This window comes from Stegostoma tigrinum, unplaced genomic scaffold (genome assembly GCF_030684315.1).
Source record: "Stegostoma tigrinum isolate sSteTig4 unplaced genomic scaffold, sSteTig4.hap1 scaffold_90, whole genome shotgun sequence".
NCBI classification, from domain to species: Eukaryota; Metazoa; Chordata; class Chondrichthyes; order Orectolobiformes; family Stegostomatidae; genus Stegostoma; species Stegostoma tigrinum.
The window spans coordinates 409,195-427,421 of record NW_026728815.1 but is presented as its reverse complement, the minus strand read 5'-3'; the positions used below and the strand labels follow the sequence as shown (position 1 = coordinate 427,421).

The following is an 18,227-nucleotide window of genomic DNA, read 5'->3' as shown; positions in this document are numbered from 1 at the left end:
CCGCAGTAAAATGTGCAAAATGAAAATTGCATGGAACCCCTCAGAAAGCTGAACCAAGGTGAGACATGGAAAGGGCAACACACAAATGATTGTCAATGTGGGTGATTGATCCGGAGTGATCTGTGTACCAGGGTAAACAGGAAAACTGGTCTTCAGCTCTCACGCTGAACTCGGCTCAAAGTTTTGGCAAAGATTTATAGCTCAGTTTGTGGGTGAGTTGTTGACTTGTTCGCCGAGCTGGCTTGTTCTTGTTCAGATGGTTCATCACCATGCTACATGACATCATCAGTAGAGCCTCCGTTGAAACAATGTTTTTCTCCTCCACTTGGAATTTATACTGTTTGCTCTGTTATGGTGAGGAGTGTCATTTCTGGTTTTGATCTGTGTGGGTTTGTAAATGGGGTCCAATTCTTTATGTTTGACGATTGCATGACGGATGGAGAACAATGCCTCGAGGAATTCCTGTGTGTGTCTATGTTTGGCTTCGGCTACTATGGTTATCTTGTCCCAGTTGAACTGATGGCCTTCATTGTCTGCGTGTCTCAATATTGAGGAGAGTTTGTCATTCCGTTTTGCTGCTGGTTGAAGTTTTTGAATTCCGATGTCTAGTTTTATTCTTGTCTGTCCGATGTAATGTTTACAGTTGTAATTGCATGGTATTTTGTAAACTGCATTGGTTCTGCATGTTGTGGGAATGGGATCTTTAATTCTTGTACGTGTTTGTCATTGAGCGGCTGTGGGTGTGTCTGGCCACCATGACTCTCAGTGGTCTGAGGGGTCTTGTTGTCACTTCTAATATATTCTTGATGTATGACAGTGTGGCCAGTGTGTGAGGCCGTACTGTGTCCTTCTATTGTTGTCTGTTTCACATCAGCAACCTCACCAAAATTCCCTCGCACAAGGTACTGCTGCAGAAGACCAGATAATCCCAGTTCCCAGGCCTGGAATCAGAGCCGCAGTGGCCCAGATACGAGGATACAACGGGAAATGGGGAATGGCAATGAGCGCTCTGGGCTACTTTGTGGTTCCTATCACACAATCGGTGAGCGTGCGGTCCTTCTGTGATGGTACAGAGGTGCGTAAAATGCCAAGGCTGTGAACTTGAACCTCACCCAGAGCTGCTTTTATTAACATGGAGCAGGGAATATTAGGTCATCAGGCTGTGGGAAATATCACAGAGCGATGTTGGTATGAACAGAATTTGTAAAAAGACTAGCTTCTTTTGTTGGATCTTGAACTGTTCTGGATGTGAGTTTGCTCGCTGAGCTGGAAGGTTATTTTTCAGACGTTGCGTCATCATTCTAGGTAACATCATCAGTGAGCCTCCGATGAAGCACTGGCGTTATGTCCCGCGTTCTATTTATCCGGTTAGGTTTCCTTGGGTTGGTGATGTCATTTCCTGTTCTTTTTCTCAGGGGATGGTAGATTGATTTGGAGCCAATGTGTTTGTTGATGGAGTTCCGGTTGGAATGCCATGCCTCTAGGAATTCTTGTGCGTGTCTCTGTTTGGCTTGCCCTAGGATGGATGTGTTGTCCCAATCAAAGTGGTGTCCTTCCTTATCTGTATGTAAGGATACGAATGATAGTGGGTCATGTCGTTTTGTGGCTAGTTGATGTTCATGTATCCTGGTGGCTAGCTTTCTGCCAGTTTGTCCAATGTAGTGTTTGTCACAGTTCTTGCAAGGTATTTTGTAGATGACGTTTGTTTTGTTTGTTGTCTGTTTAGGGTCTTTTAAGTTCATTAGCTGCTGTTTTAGTGTGCTGGTGGGTTTGTGGGCTGCCCTGATGCCAAGAGGTCCGAGTAGTCTGGCAGTCATTTCGGAAATGTCTTTGATGTAGGGGAGCGTGGTTATGGTTTCTGAGCCCGTTTTGCCTGTTTGTTTGGGTTTATTGCTGCGGAATCGGCAGACTGTGTTCATAGGGTTCCCATTCTTTTTGAATACGCTGTATAGGTGATTTTCTTCTGCTCTGCGCTGCAGTGTGTGGTGGCTCGTTTGAATAATGTTCTAATGCAGCTTTGTGACATTGTGTGTAAGTTAATCATACATTGGTGTGTGTGAGTCTGTGTGTGTTTGTGTGTGTGTTTGTGTGTGTGTGTGCGCGCACTGCCATTCGAAAGCAAGAAGGAAGTCAAATGTGTTCCAGTTGAGTTACCTGGCAGGGCGTGGTGTAAAGGGAGCATGCTGGGCCCATTACCCAGAAGGTCACTGGATTGAAACCATTCTCTGCTGTCGTCACCAACAAATTGATGTTTGTTAGCAGCTAAGTTAATTTTGCTCACATTGTCTCTGCATCAGCTTCTTGCTCTCAGTAACCACTTCAATCTACATTAAACCACATTTATCCTGACATGGACACACATTGTAAATGTTGCAAACATGCATCAGCTGGTACTTTTTCCTTTCACTCAATCCCTTTCTCAACAAGAACCAACACCGGTGTGATGGTCCAAATGGCCTTCTCCTGTTCTGTCACTCTGGGATGATCTGAACAGTGAACATTATCCTCTACAGTAAGGCAATACAGCGGAGAGATAGCAGTGCAGTGGTGATAATCCCTGGGGACTGAGACACAGCAGCTGCTGGAGTTTAAATTCAATGAATAAAATCTGGAAAGTAAACTTGAATTTCAGGAACAGAGGCCATGGCTTTAATTTCCTGAAATCCCATTCATTCATGTCCCTTTGGAAGGGAAGTCCTTGCCTGGTCTGGCATACAAGTGGCTTGAGGCCCACAACAACATGGTTGACCCCTATCTGCTGTCTGACATCAGTTCAAGGTAAATTAGGGATGAACAACAAATGCTGTCCTGACCAGTGATACCCACCTCCTATGGGAGAATAAGGAAGAACAAAAACACATTCACAACAAGAAAAAAATAGGCCTTCTCTCTGCATTGACTTGAATTCACCTGATCGCCCAATCTGGACAAAGACAAGGACACGCACAGCACAGAGAAACCAGGGAACTGCATTTACGTATCGACAGGCCAGACAATTGACTGAAGGCTTGTCCACACAGACCACCTGTATGGTTTCTCTTCACTGTGAATGACACTTGTTCCTTAAATGTTCAAAGCTCCTGAGAATGAAGTGAATCTGACAGTTCTTGATCCAAAGTTTGAGTTGAGCAGCCTGTCAGTAAATACTTCCTTTCCAATTCCCTGGAAAAATAAATTTACAACAGTTAAAAGTAGAATGAAAGCTGCTAGATTGTCACCTGGATCATTAGAAACTGCAGATGCTGTAGATCAGGAGTGAAAAATAATTTGCTAGTAAAGCTCAGCAGGTCTGGCAACATCTGTGAATGAAAAAAACAGGTTAATGTTTCAGGTCTGATGATCCTTTCTGAAGTTCAGAGGAAGGGTCACCGAACTCAAAACATTAACTCTGTTCTTTCCTTCACAGATGTTGTCAGTCCTGCTGAGCTATTTCACTTGGATCATTTGATATCTTTGAAAGGACAGAAGATGAAAAATACAGGACAAATCAGGCTGTGGGAACTGGCTGCAGAGCCAATCATTATTTGTGCAGAGCCAGAGTGGGAGGTTTCAGTGAGACCACAACAATGCTGTCGGTGTAACAATACAAACCGTACACCTATCTGACCATAACCTGTGTCACTCTGTAACTGGATACGTGTAAATGACCGAGGCTTGCTGAAAATGCATTCCTGTAAGCAAGTCGGAATTCATGGTCCTCCTTTCGATAATTAATTCCCCTTTTGCACTGGTGGGATTTGTATTTGGAGTACTGTGTTCAGTTCTGGTCACCCGACTTAAAGAAGGTTGTTATGAAACATTTCAGGGAAGATTCAATGGACTAATATCTGGAATGATCTAGAGGAAAATACAGGCTCGGCCTGTATTGTCTGGAGTTTAGAAAAGAAAGAGGAGACTAAATTGAAACATGAAAGATCCTGAGGGGACCTGACCAGATGCATGGTGAAAACATGGTCCCTCTTGTGGAAGGATCTAGAACTGAGGGTCATTGTTGAAAGGTAAGGGTGAGTCCATTTGAAATAGTGAGGAACATTTATTTTCTCTGAGGGCTGAGAATCTTTGTGACTCCCTTCGTAAAAAGGTAGTGGATGCAGCATCTATTTTTTTTTAAAGGCAGAGACAGATTCTTGTTGACCAAGACAATGAAAGATATTCTGAGATATATAGGCACATAGAGCAGAGGTTGAAATTAGATCAGCAGTGATTTTATTGAGTCGCAGAGCAGGCTCGAGGGGCCGAGTGACCCACACTTGTTCCTCATTCCTACGTTTGAATAAACCGCAGGACAAAGAAGCTCAAGTCTTGTCTGATTACTGTGGGTGAGGAGGGTGTTTGTGCTCCCACTTCACTCACCCAGTGGATTAGTTCCTCTCTACACCCCGACCAGCTTCAATTTACATTTGAAAAGTTTTAATCACATCAGCTGTCATCCTTCCAACTTACAGGGAATACATCATTCCTGGTGAGATGATGCATTTTAATAGGAGTAGAGAACACACAAATTAGGAATCAGTTATCCATTCTGCCTCTCGAGCTTCAAAAAGGTCAAAGTTGATCTATTTAGTCTTCAATTCAACCTTCCCACTTGGCCTCGATAGTTTTTTTTTAAACAAAATCCTGTGGGCATTGCTGGCTGTGTTTAATTGTCATTAAGAAGGTGGCAGTGTTCTGTGTCCATGAACCACTGTAGCCCATGAATGGTAGGTGGACGCATAATGCTCTGAGGGAGAGAATTCAGGATTTTGACCCAGCAATACATTTCCAAGTCAGGATGGTGAGTGGTGTAGAGGGAATTCACGTCCAACGCAGAGTCTACAGCACGGAAAAAGGCTCCACTGGCTCTGGCTGATCTTGACACTACCTTCCAAGTGCACTGTTATTCCATCTTTTATAGCTGACCCGAAAATATTTTTTCAACTATCAATTTTATGCACATTCCCTGTTTTCTTTCTCACTCCCTTCTTACATATTAGGGTTACATTAGCGATCCTCCAATCCATAAAAACTGAGTCTAGAGAATTTGGAGGAAAACCATTTGTGAATCTGCTATTTCTACAGCCACTTCCTAAGGTACTTTGAGATGAAGGTTATCAGTGTCTGGGGATTTATCTGCCTGTTATCCCATTAGTTGTCCCAATATCATTTTCCTACTAATACTGATTCCACCTTCCTATTAGACCCTGTGATCCCCCTTAATTTTGGGACGTTATTTGTATCCTCCTTATTGAAAACGTCAGACATATCTAATTGGTCTGCAATCACTTTGCACCCCATTATAAATTCCTTGTTTCTGCTTGTAAGGAGACCCTATATTCTTCTTGACCAGTCTTTCACTGCCAATCTTCAACTAAGAGTTTAATGATGATCATGAAACCGTTGTTGATCGTCAGGAAAAACCCATCTGGCTCACTAATATCCTTCAGGGAAAGGAACTGTTATCCTTACCTGGTTTGGTCTGTGAGTGCCTCCAGCCGTACAGCAATGCAGCTGACACTTGATAGCCCTCTGTGCAATCACAGATGGGCAATAAATTCTGGCCAAGCCAGCAAAGTCCATGTCCTGTAAATGAATATAAAACAACATTTTATTGGGTGTATGGTCCCTGCAAGCATGCACTCATGTTCTGTTTTGTCACTCTGATTGAATCCCTTTGTTTCCCTTTGCAGAAATCTAAACTGCTCCCAATCCTGTTGTCAGTTGTTTTATTGGCCTAATTGTGTATGCTGCTTCCTTAAATTTAATACCTGTTCATTTCCATTTCTGTGCTGTGGTTTGATCATGTTTCCCATTTTGTTATTATGCCAGGCTGCGATGAATAACTTCCACAGCTTGTCATTGTCCTCTTTCAATGTTTGTCATGACCCATTTCCCATCATCCATTTAAACACTGATTCACCATTTATCACAACTAGCTCGTGTCTCATACCATTTTAACTTCTTTCATTTAATTACAGGACCTGAGTCTCAGAAACTACAATATCACTCTCCAGCTTTGTGAAGAATTCTATCCTATTGTGGTCACTCATCCTTAAGGGCCCATACTCAACTGCATTGTCAATTATTCCATCCTCATTGTACAAAACCCATCTGCTTCTTCAACATGTTGATTCATAAAATTGTACCATATAGACACTAAAGATTCCTCCTGCACTGTACTGTTACAAAGTGCAGGACCCCCACAGCTACCTAGAATACACCTCCCCCCCACCCACGCTCCTGCAAAAAATTCCATCCCCTATTCCCAATTCCTCCGCCTCCGTTGCATCTGCTCCCACGATAAGACATTCCACTCCCGCACATCCCATGATCACTCTCCAGCTTTGTGAAGAATTCTATCCTATTGTGGTCACTCATCCAACCTTAAGGGCCCATACTCAACTGGATTGTCAATTATTCCATCCTCATTGTACAAAACCCATCTGCTTCTTCAACATGTTGATTCATAAAATTGTACCGTATAGACACTAAGGATTCCTCCTGCACTGTACTGGTACAGTGTGATTTGGGCAATTTATAAGTAGGTTGCAGTCACCTGTAATTAAAGCCATAACTTTATGCCTTGTATCTCTCAATTCCACCCTAATGCCTTCCCCAATATTACTGCAGCTTGGGGTCCATATGCAGCACTAAGGTCATTTTCTGTCCATTGGTGTTTCTCAGCTCAACCCAAACAGACTCTACTTCACTACACCCTATATCCTGGCTCACATGAGTTTCCTGTTTTAATCAGCAGCTCCTGACAAATCCTTTACCATCTTTCCTGCCCAGTCCATCTTCCTCAGACAACCCACTGATTGCAGGTTTCAATCTTGTAAACCTCCTCTGAGACACTTTGAATAAAAGAACGGAAGGCCAAAACCTGATACGGTATTTGAGATTTGGTCTGACCCCTTCCTTGTACAAATGAAGCAGAACATCTTTTAATTGATTATTACTTGTTGTCATAACAAGGGAGATGGCCTCGTGGCTTTCTGGATTTCAGAGAGATCTTGATCAATTGGAGCAATGGGCTGATAAATGGCAGATTGAATTTTATCTGCATAAATGTTTGTTTTACCACAACACAATACTTCACAAAGGCAGGACTTACACAATTAATGGTTGGGCTCTCGGTAGTGTTGCAGAACAGAAAAAAACCTCGGGTTTCAGGTACATCATTCTTTGAAATTTGCATCACAGGTAGACAGGGTGGTTAAGAAGGCGTTTAGCACACTTGTCTTCATTGCTCAGGTCTGAGTACAGGACTTGGGAAGTTATGTTGGCTAGTCCTCTTCGGTCGGACTGTGTGCTGCTCTGGTCGTCCTGTTATGGGAAGATTATTATTAAACTGGAGTGGGTTTGGTCAAAATTACCAGGATATTGCTGGGAATGGAGGGTTTGAGTTATAAAAATACGCTGGATTGGCTGGGACTTCTTTCACTGGAAGCTAAGGGGTTGAGAGATGGCCTTATATAGGTTAATAAAATAATGAGAGACACAGATAAGGAATAGCAAAGGTATTTTCCCTCAGGTGGGGGGTTTCAAAACCAGGGGCATTTTTTTAAGATGAGGGGAGAAAGATTTAAAAAGGACATGACGGACAACTTTTTGTTTTACACAGAGTGCTCAGTGTGGTGGATGTGGGTACAGTTACAATGTTCAAAAAACATTCAGATAAGTACATGAATTTGAAAGGTTGAGTGCGAATATGGGCCAAACGCAGGAAGATGGAACTAGTTTAGTTTGGGAACATGGTCGGCATGAACTAGTTGTATCGATGGGCCTGTTTCCATGCTGTATGACCCTCTGATAACATTCTATATCTGCACACTAACTCTGAAACTCAATTTCTTAATTTAAATTCTTCTGCACTTCAGAATTCCATTTAATGAATATTTTGCTCCATTCATTTTGGTAGGAAGAATTTTTCCACTTCATCCAACTCCTGCAAGATATTTTTCCTGTAATAATGTTCCAGATTTCAGAGGAAAGATCGAAAGGGGGGCAAAACAGGTGAGGGAGTAGCTTTTATTAATAAGGAAAACATTGCTGCTATCACCAGAAGAGATATTTTAGAAACACCATCCAATGAAAACATATGTTGAAATTAGAAATAAAAAGGAACGATCATCTCATGGGATTGTACCATAGGCTTCCTAATAGTCAGAGGGAAATTGAGGAACAAATGTGCCGAGAGATCTCAGATAGGTGTAAGAATAATAAGATTATAATAGTTAGTGATCTACAGTTTCCAAACATTTAAATGGGTTGACAGAGTGTTAAAGATTTGGATGGTGAGTAATTTGTGAAATGTGTTCAATAAAGTTTTCTTTACCAATAAATCAATGTTCCTATGAAAATAAAAAGCTTTTCTTGGTTAATAAGGCACAGCAAGTGACTGAAGTGGCAGAACAGAGAAACTTTGAATCTTGTGATAGTAATTCTATCAGTTTTAAAACAGTTGTTGAAAAGGATGTGTCTTCCAGAAAAAAATTACAAGTTTTCAATTGGAGGAAGGCAAATTTTAATGATATAAGACAAGAACTTTCAAAAGTTCCGAGGAAGGATCAACTGACCCGAAATGTTAACTCTGATTTTTCCTCACAGATGCTGGCAGACTTGGTAAGCTGTTCCAGCAACTTCTGTTCTTGTAACTTTCAAAAGGTATCAGGAGTAGACTGCAGGTATAAGGATGTCTGATAAGTGGGAGGCTTTCAAAAGTGTGATAATTCAGAGTCATTATGTCCCTTTTCGAGTGAAAGGTACAGCTGGTAGGATTAGAGAACAATGGGTGAAAAAGATACTCAGGTTTCAGTCAAGAAAATAATAATAATAAATTATTAGATGCAAACAACTTGGCTCAAATGAATATCTTGAACAGTGTAAATAGTGTTAGGGGAATTCTTAAACAGGACGTCAGGACGGCAAAAAAGCAACTTGAAACTGCCATGGTAAATAAGCTTCAGAATAATTCAGAGTTTTTGCAAGTGCATTTAGAGGAAGAGAGCACCGAGAGAGCAAGCAGGGCTCCATAAAGTTGAAAAAGGTCAACTTTGTGTTGAACCACAGGAGGAGAGAGGGATCGTAAAGGAATATATTGCATCAGTTTTTACTGTTGAGAAAGAAATGGAGGCTAGACAAGTCAGGAGTAGAAATATTTTGGTTTGAAAACAGTTCACCGAGATGGGGGAGATTTTAATGAATTTCTTCTCAGTGTTTATTAAGTAGAGAATCATGGATGCTAAGGAAAAAAAGGGAAGTAAGTGGGGATGTTCTGGACCATCGCGGAGGTGTTTACAGCCTTAAAGCACTTTAAGGTTGATAAATCCACTGGACCTGATGAAGTCCAGCTTCGGACACTGCGGGAGGCTGCGGAAGAAATTGCAGAGATTTTTGCTTCATCTTTTGCCATTGCTGAAATTCCAGAAGACTGGAAGGTGCCTAGTGTTGTCTCATTGTTTAAGAAAGGTAGCAAAAACCAGCCAGGGGACTACAGTCCATTGAACTAGTGGTAGACACGGCATTGAAGAAGATATTCAGAGAGTGGGTGCACAAATGCTTGGATATTCAAGGTCTGATTTGGGATAGTCATCATGGCTTTGTGCACAAGAATCATGTCTGACAAATCTATTCATGCTTTTCGAAGAGGTAAGCAAGAGGATTGATGAGAGTAAGGCAGAGAATGCTGTCTATGTGGACTTTAGTCAGGCCTTTAACAAGGACCTGTACAGCAGGCTAGTCATGAAGGTTCGGTTGTGCGGGATCCAGGGAGAGCTAGCTCATGTTTTCGATGGTAGGAATAAGAGCCTGATGGCTGAAGGTTGGTTCTTGGACGGGAGTCCTGTGGCTCATGGTGTAACACGGGTCAGTACTGGGACCTTTGTTATTTTTCACTTTCATAAACGATCTGGATGTGAATGTACACAGCATGATTAGTAAGTTTGCGGATGATACAACATTAAGAGGTATCACTGATTGCAGTGAAAGTTATCAAAAATTACAGCGGGAAGTGGGCTGAGGATTGCCAAATGAAATTCAATACAGCTAAGTGTGAGGTGTTGGCCTTTGGAAAGTTCAACCGAGGTCAGAGCCATACAGTGAATCGTAAGTTCTGAGGAGTATTGTGGGACAGAGACACTGAGGAGTACAAGTACATAGTTGGTTGAAAGCAGCATCACAGGTAGACAGGGTGGTGAGCAAAGCATTTAGCAGGCCGGCCTTCTTCGGTCAAGGCAGTGCTTATAAGAGTTGGGACATTAAAGATGTACAAGTCATTGGAGAGGCCACATTTGCAGTGCGGTGCACAGTTTTGGTCATACTGTTACAGGAAAGGCATAGCTAAACTGGAAAATGTGCAAAGAGGAGTTACAAGGATGTTGCTAGGAATAGTAGGCCTGGGTTCTGAGGAGAGGTTGGCCAGGATTGGATTTTATTCCTTGGAATGTAGGAGAATGAGAGCTGACCTTACTGAGGTGGATAAAATCATGAGGGGCTTAGATAGGAAGAATGCATGTAGTCTTTTTCCCAGGGATGGGGAATGGGAAACTGGAGTGTACAGATTTAAGGTGAGAGGGGGCAGATTTAAGGAGGATGCGAGGAGCAACTTCTTCACATAGAGAGTGGTGCATATTTGGAACGGGCTGCCAGAGAAAGTGGTTGAGACAGGCTCAAAAAGAACAATTAAAAAAAAAACATTTGGGCAGGTACATAGATGGAAAGTGTTTGTAGGGGGACGTGGACCAAATGCAGGCAATTAGAACTTGTTGAGTGGGCAACAGAGTCAGCATGGACCAGTTTGGGCCGAAGGGCCTGTTTCCGTGCTGTGTTACACTCTGACTTTAAACCTTTAGGTCCTGCTCTAGTGCATCAAACCATGTTGTGGGAAGTTAAAGAGAAAACATGGGGCCCCCTTGCAGAAATATTTGTATCATCTATAATTACGAGTGAGGTGCCAGATCACTGGAGAGTGGCTAAAATTGTGCCTTCGTTTAAGGGACATAAGGAGAAGCCTGGGAACTATCGAGCTGAGAGTCTGACTTCGGTTTTGGGTATGTAGTTGAAGGTAATTGTGAAATGTAGGATTTATGTATTTGGAGAGATAGGAATGATTAGTTGATTGATTTTCTTGGAGAAGTAACAAAGAAGATAATTGAGGGCGGAGTGGTGGAAGTAGTTTATATTGAGAAGACTAAATCCTTTGACAATGTTCCACAAGGAGGACTAATTAGTAAAGTTAGATCATATGGGACTCGGGGGGAGCTTGTCAACTGGATACAAATATGGCTTAGTGACAGGACACAGACACTGGTGGTGGAGGGTTGTTTATCAGACCGGAGGCCTGTTCCCAGAGGTGTTGCACAGGGTTCAGTGCTCGCTCTAATTTTGTTTGACTTTATATAAAAAAGCGATTTAGATGAGAATAGTGGAGACATGGTCAGTAAGTTTGCAGATGACACCAGAATAAGCAGGATAGTGGACAGCGAAGTAGGCTGTCCAAGATTACAAAGAGATCTTGATTTATAGGGTCAACAGGCTGAAGAATGGCAGGTGGTGTTTAATTTGGATAAAGGCGAGTTATTTCATTTTGGTAAAACAAACAAGATCAGGACGTAGACAATTAAACGTAGGGTCTTGGGGTTAGTGTTGTCGAACAGAGAGACCTCAGGGTTCAGGCCCTTAATTCTGTGAGGTTGGCATCACATGTAGAAAGGGTGGTTAAGTCGGTGTTTAGCCTGCTTGCCTTCACTGCTCAGATCTTTTGTGTATAGGAGTTGGGATGTGATGTTGAAGTTGTGCAGAACATCAGTGAGGCCTCTTCTGGAATAATGTGTCTACTTCGGATCTCCTGTCATACGAAGAATATCATCATGCTTGGAAGGGTTCAGAAAAAAATTATCAGGATGTTGCCAGGAATGGAGGCTTTGAGTCCTAAGGAGAGGCTTGATCGCTTGGGATCTTTTTCCACTGCAGTCTAAGAATTGGAGGCGTGGACTTATATGTTTATAAAATCATGAAGAGTACAGATAAGGTGAATGGAAGTTCCCTTTTCATTCACGTGAGGTATTTCAAGACTAGGGGGCTGGAGAAAACCAGCTGAAACGTTCACTCTCTATGTATGAAGTTGGACAGTCCCTTTTGCCAAACTATTTGACGAAGGGCCAAACAGATGGAGACTATGTGATGCTTCTCGTGGTTGGATTAACTTTCTACTCTGGGTGGCTTCATGCCACACTTACAGTCCATAGTTTACCAGTACTGGAGGGTATGAGTTATGAGGAGAGACTAGGATTTCACTTGAAAATAGGAGGTTGAGGGATGACTTTAGAGAGGTTTATAAAATCATGAGGGGTATAATGTGTACAGCAAGGGTCTTCTCCCTTGTAGAGGGGAGTCCAAACTGGAGGGTATATTTTTAAAGGGAGCGGAGAAAGATTTAAAGGTAGACAAGTGGGAGCTCTTTCAAACAGAAGGTTGTTTCTATGTGGAATGAACCGCCAACGGAAGTGGCAGATGTAGGTACACTTCCAATATTTAAAAGACATTTATACAGGTACATGAATATGAAAGGTTGAGAGGGATATGGACCAAACACAAGCAAGTGGGACTCGTTCAGTTTGGGAAACTGGTCGGCATGGACAAGTTGGAACGAAGGAGGCTGCAGAACTCAAATAATTTTTGACATTTTGGAAACAGTTCATGTTGCAGGAGAGGAAGAGTTAAATGTCTTGGAAATATGAAGATGGATAAATCTTCAGCACCTGATCTAATGTATCCCAAGACATTATGGGAAGGGAAGAAATTGCAAAAATGTTGGTATCATCTATAAATATGGGTGAGGCGCCAGATGGCCAGAAATGGCTAATATTATGCCTTTGTTTTAGAAGGGATGTCGGGAGAAGCCTGAGAATTATAGACCTTAATGTAACACTGGAAGACAGTAACAGAATTAGAGTCAGTATGGATTTATGAAAGGGAAGTCATGCTGGACAAAACTGCTGGAAAGTTTCATTTGGAGTTGAAAATCCAGTGGATGATGCTCATGTGCGCTTTGAGAAGGCGTTCAAAAGGTCCCACAGAAGAGATTAGCAAATAAAGTTAAAGCATATGAGATCTGATTGCTTCTGTGTGCCAGCCAGTGACCAGTGTGATAGTGTAGGGGTCAGTGATGGACGCCAGGTACTCACATCGTCTATTAGCTATTTAAATGAGAAAACTTGAATATCGTATCTGCAAGCTTGTAGGATTAGGACAGTGATCTGTGAGGAAGATGCAAGCATGCTTCAGTGTGACTTGGAGTTGAGTGAGTGGGGCAAAAATGCAAGGCAGATGAAATATAATGTGGATAAGTTCAAGACTATCCAGTTGGATTACAAAACTAGGAAAACACAAGTCACTGACAGTAAGCATGCAGGTGCAACGGGGGGCAAAGAGGGCTAATGGTATTTTGACCCTCAGAGTGACAGCATTTGAGTACAGGAGCAGGGATGTCTTGCTGAAATTGTACAGGATCTTAGTGAGACCACACCTGGGATGGTATGTGCAAATTTGGAATTCTTATCTGGAGAAGGATGTTCTGTCTATGGACGCTATTCACAAAGTTGATGAGACTGATTCCTGGAATGGCAAGACTTACGTATAAGTCCAGCACTGATTGGTTAGGATGAAATTCACGGGAGTTTAGATTAGATTAGATTCCCTACAGTGTGGAAACAGTCCTTCGGCCCAACAAGTCCACACCACCCCTTGAAGTATCGCACACAGACCCATCCCCCTCCAACCCACGTACCCCCGAACACTACGGGCAATTTAGCATGGCCAATCCACCTAGCCTACACATCTTTTGACTGTGGGAGGAAACCGGAGCACCCAGAGGAAACCCACGCAGACACAGGGAGCATGTGTAAACTCCACAGACAGTTGCCCGAGGCTGGAATCGAACCTGGGTCCCTGGTGCGGTGAGGCTGCCGTGCTAACCACGGAGCCACCGTGCCGCCCTAGTTTAGAAGGATGAGGAAAGATTTCACAGAAGCCAATAACATTCTAACAAGCCTAAATTCAGGACGGATGTTGTCAATGACCAGGGAGTCAGATCTTAGGGGCATGGGCTAAGCTGTTAACGGCTGAAATGAGGAAACCTTTTTTAAAAAAAACAGAGACTGGTGACCCTGTGAAATTTGCTGCCACAGAAAGCAGTTAAGGCCAAACACTGATGCTGATGATGATGACGACGACGACGATATTATAGTTGTGAGGGCTTAAGGGATCAAAGGGTATGACTATCACGTGGGAAGAGGCTGAGTAGAATGATCAGCCATGATCAAAGTGACTATCGGAGAAGGATCAAAAGCTACAATGGCCTGCAACTGTTCCTATTTTCTATGTTTCTAATATGGTGAAGGTGGAATAAGAACAAAATGATTACAACTGACACAAATATCAGCACAACCTTATCACCACTGGATGAAAATCCTATAACTCCTTACCAAATTGCAACATGGGAGCTACGTCACCACATGGATCGCAGCAGTTCAAGAAGGTGCAGCGTGATTTTGGAAGCTTCTGGAGTGGCTGCTCTGTCTCTCATTTTCAATCCAGTTTTCAAGTTGTTGAATGCCCTGAGAAAAGCAACATAGTATGTCAGAAATATCTTTGGACGTTTGCTGATACTGGGGGACCTGTGGGGTGGGACAGTGGCTGGGGGTACAGGAGGGGGTAAAGTTGGGGAAGAGGGACAATGAGAGAAACAACTGGCTGGATTTTGTGTTGGGGTGATGGGCGAAGAATAACCCCAATATGCAAACCACACAGCCACACCCTGTGCAGCTCTCTCCCTCCACTCTGGTCTTTCTCTGAGCCTCTGCCACACCAGCAGTCAGCTCAGCAAAGATGTGCATGAAGACGGACACTTTTCCATCAGTCTCAGGCACGAGGACAAGCATATTGCAAACAGTCTTCAGTGTACACAGCAATGATTTAAATCATTAGCTTTTGATACCAGCCCCATTCACACCAAAGACAGTCACAAGATAAATTAAAAAAAAACAAAACTGACCACATTACATAAGCAGTTTCCATGATGCACTGTTTCACATGGACAGAGGATTGTCAAATCTTTACCCTGTCACATCAGCAGATAAATACCTTTTCTCAGAAAGCCCCTGTTGTAAAGTCCTTCTGTTTGACCATGTTCCCTCCCAGACTTGCTGGCACCTGTTCTCAGATGCTGACCTTATTAATGGCCAAGAGTCTACACAGTTTTTGAATAAGAAACATCCAGCAATTAACTTTCAGGCCTGGCCTCAGAAACCAATAATTGATTTTGTATTTTTTAAGCACAACTGCTGCTCACAGCCCAGACGTCACCGTTCAACTCACAGGTTCAAGCCAAAATGACTTTTAAAAACTCAGCGAGGGTGCTAACACAGGTCACAGTGGAAAGACCTCTAACCAATGAGTGCACATTGGAGTTCTGCTTTACTGAGAACACCTCTCATTGCTGTAATCACATTCTGAAGTGGCTTGACAGGGTAAAACCTGACAGGGCTTTCCCTCTCACAGGACAGTCTGGGCCTGTTTCAGGGAGGAAGCCTGAGGCTCTCTGCAATCTACACGCAGCACCAGAAGACCCCTGTTTGAGACTTGAGACCTAAACTGAGCTGTCATGCAGCCCTCTTACTCGAATACAGCACCGAAGCTGCCCTCCCCTTCAACCTGTACTCACCGCTTGTGGCTCTCATGGAGGACCATTTCATTCCGGATATCCCTCCCAATACGCATGCTCCATAGCTGACCAAAACATCTAACGACCAATAACAAGCAAGAGGCGGAACAGGAAGAAGGCCCCGGATGTGCTTGTTCTCCAACCAATCAGAGGACGAGGCCACAATTCTGGGGGCGGGTCCCCGGATCCGAAACGTTAAACTCTGCCTGATCCTTCACAGATGCTGCAGACAGGCTGAGCTTTTCCACCAAAACAAAGTGAGGGGCTGGATGGACGCAGCAGGACAAGCAGCATCTCAGGGGCACAAAAGCTGGTGTTTCGGGCAGTTTTAATGCAGTTCCCATGATCTCTGAGCTTTTCCAACAGAGATGGTAGGAACTGCAGATGTTGGAGGATCTGAGATAACAAGGTGTGGGGCTGGATGGACACAGCAGGCCAAGCAGCATCAGAGGAGCAGGAAGGCCAACGTTTGGGGCCTAGACCCTTCATCAGATGTTGGGGAGGGGAAGGGGGCTTAAATAAATCGGGCGAGATGGGGAGGTGGATAGACGTTGGAGAGAGGAGAAGATAGATGGAGGGGAGACAGACAAGTTAAAGGGGCGGGGATGGAGCCAGGAAAGGTGAGTGTAGGTAGGGAGTTAGGGAGGTGATAGGTCAGTCCATAGAGGACAGACAGGTCAAGGGGCGGGATGAGGTTAGGAGGTAGGAAATGGGGTGGGTGGAAGGGATAGGTTGGGGCAAGAACAGGTTTAGTGAGGTGGGGACAATCTGGGCTGGTTTTGGGATGCGGTAGGGTAGGAAGATCTTGAAGCTTGTGAAGTCCTCATTGATACCATTGGGCTGCAGGTTTCCCAATATGAGTTGCTGTTCCTGCATCCTTCAGGTGGAATCGTTGTGGCACTGCAGGAGGCCCAGGATGGACATGTCGTCGAAGGAATGGGAGGGGGGTTTGAAATGTTTTGCGACTGGGAGGTGCAGTTGTTGAGTGTGAAGCCAGCATAGGTGTTCTGCACAGTGGTCCCCAAACCGCCACTTGGTTTCCGCGATGTAGAGGGTGACACAACGGGAACAGCGGATGCAGTATACCGCAATAACAGATGTGGGGTCTGGGATGGGGGGGACAGGGGAGGTATAGGTGCACGTGTAGCTCTTCCTGCGGTTGCAGGGAAAAGTGCCGAGTGTGGTGGGGCTGGAGGGGAGTGTGGAGCAGGCAAGGGAGTCATGGAGAGAGTGGTCCCTCCAGAAAGCAGATAAGGGTGGGGAGGGAAAAATGTCTTTCATGGTGGGGTTGGATTGCAGATGGCTGAAGTGTCGAAGGATGATGCGTTGGATTGGAGGTTGGTGGGGTGGTACGTGAGGAGGAGGGGGATTCTGTTTTGGTTGTTATTGCGGGGAGGGGGTGTGAGGGATGAGTTGTGGGAAATGCAGGAGACATGGTTGAGGGCGTTCTCGATCACTGAGAGAGGTGGTTGTGGTCCTTGAAAAATGAAGACATCTGAGATGCACAGTGGTGGAATGCCTCGTCCTGGGAGCAGATGTGGCGGAATTGGGAATAGAGGATGGCATTTTTGCAGGAAGGTAGGTGGGAGGAGGTGTATTCTAGGTAGCTGTTGGAGTTGGTGAGCTTGAAATGGATATCGATTTCTAGGTGGTTGCTGAAGATGGAGATAGAGAGGCCAAGGAAGGAGAGAGAGGTATTAGAAATTGTCCACGTGAACTTAAAGTTGGGGTGGAAGGTGTTGGTGAAGTGGATGAACTGTTTGAGCTCTTCCTGGAAGCATGAGGCGGCGTTGATACAGTCGTCAATGTAACAGAGGAAGAAAAGGGATTTAGGGCCAGTGTAGGTACGGAAGCGGGATTGTTCCACGTAACCTACAAAGAGGGCGGCATAGCTTGGGCCCAAGCGGTTACCCATGGTCATCCCCTTCATCTGTAGGAAGTTGGAGGAATTGAAAGAGAAGTTGTCGAGTGTGAGGTCGAGTTTGGCTAAGCAGATGAGAGTGTTAGTGGAGGGGGTCTGGTCAGGCCTGTGGGACAGGAAGAAGCAGAGGTCCTTTAGGCCATCTGTATGGGGAATGCAGGTGCACAGGGACTGGGTGTCCATGGTAAGAATGAGGTTTTGGGGACCAGGGAATTGTAAGTTCTGGAAGAGGTGGAGAGTGTGGGTGGTGTCACGGATGCAGGTAGGGAGTTCCTGGACAAAGGAGGAGAAAATGAAGTCCAGATAGGTGGAGATGAGTTCGGTGGGGCAGGAGCTGGCGGAGAGAATGGGTCAACCAGGGCAGGCAGGTTTGTGGATTTTGGGATGGAGATGGAAGTGGGCAGTTTGGGGTTGGGGAATGATGAGGTTGGAGGCTGTGGGTGGGAGGTCATCTGAGTTGATGAGGTTGTGGATGGTTTGGGAGACGATGGTTTGGTGATCGGGCGTGGGGTCATGATCAAGGAGACAGTAGGAGGTGGTGTAGGAGTGTCGGCATACAGCCTCAGCGATGTAGAGGTCAGTGCACCATACTACAACTACGCCTCC

General features: G+C 44.3%; 1 long non-coding RNA gene across 2 annotated transcripts; it reads right to left on the bottom strand.

Moving 5' to 3' along the window:
• Nucleotides 1-1,582: 1,582 nt before the first annotated feature.
• Nucleotides 1,583-15,888, bottom strand: LOC132209389 (uncharacterized). Of its 2 annotated transcripts, XR_009445482.1 has the most exons (5): nucleotides 15,701-15,888; nucleotides 14,463-14,594; nucleotides 7,091-7,302; nucleotides 5,446-5,559; nucleotides 1,583-3,162 (listed from the first exon to the last, which is right to left on the bottom strand). It is a non-coding gene; the product is annotated as an uncharacterized LOC132209389 (long non-coding RNA). The 2 variants fall into 2 exon arrangements; XR_009445481.1 differs by lacking the exon at nucleotides 7,091-7,302 and having other exon boundaries at nucleotides 15,701-15,878.
• Between the last annotated feature and the right edge of the window lie 2,339 nt (nucleotides 15,889-18,227).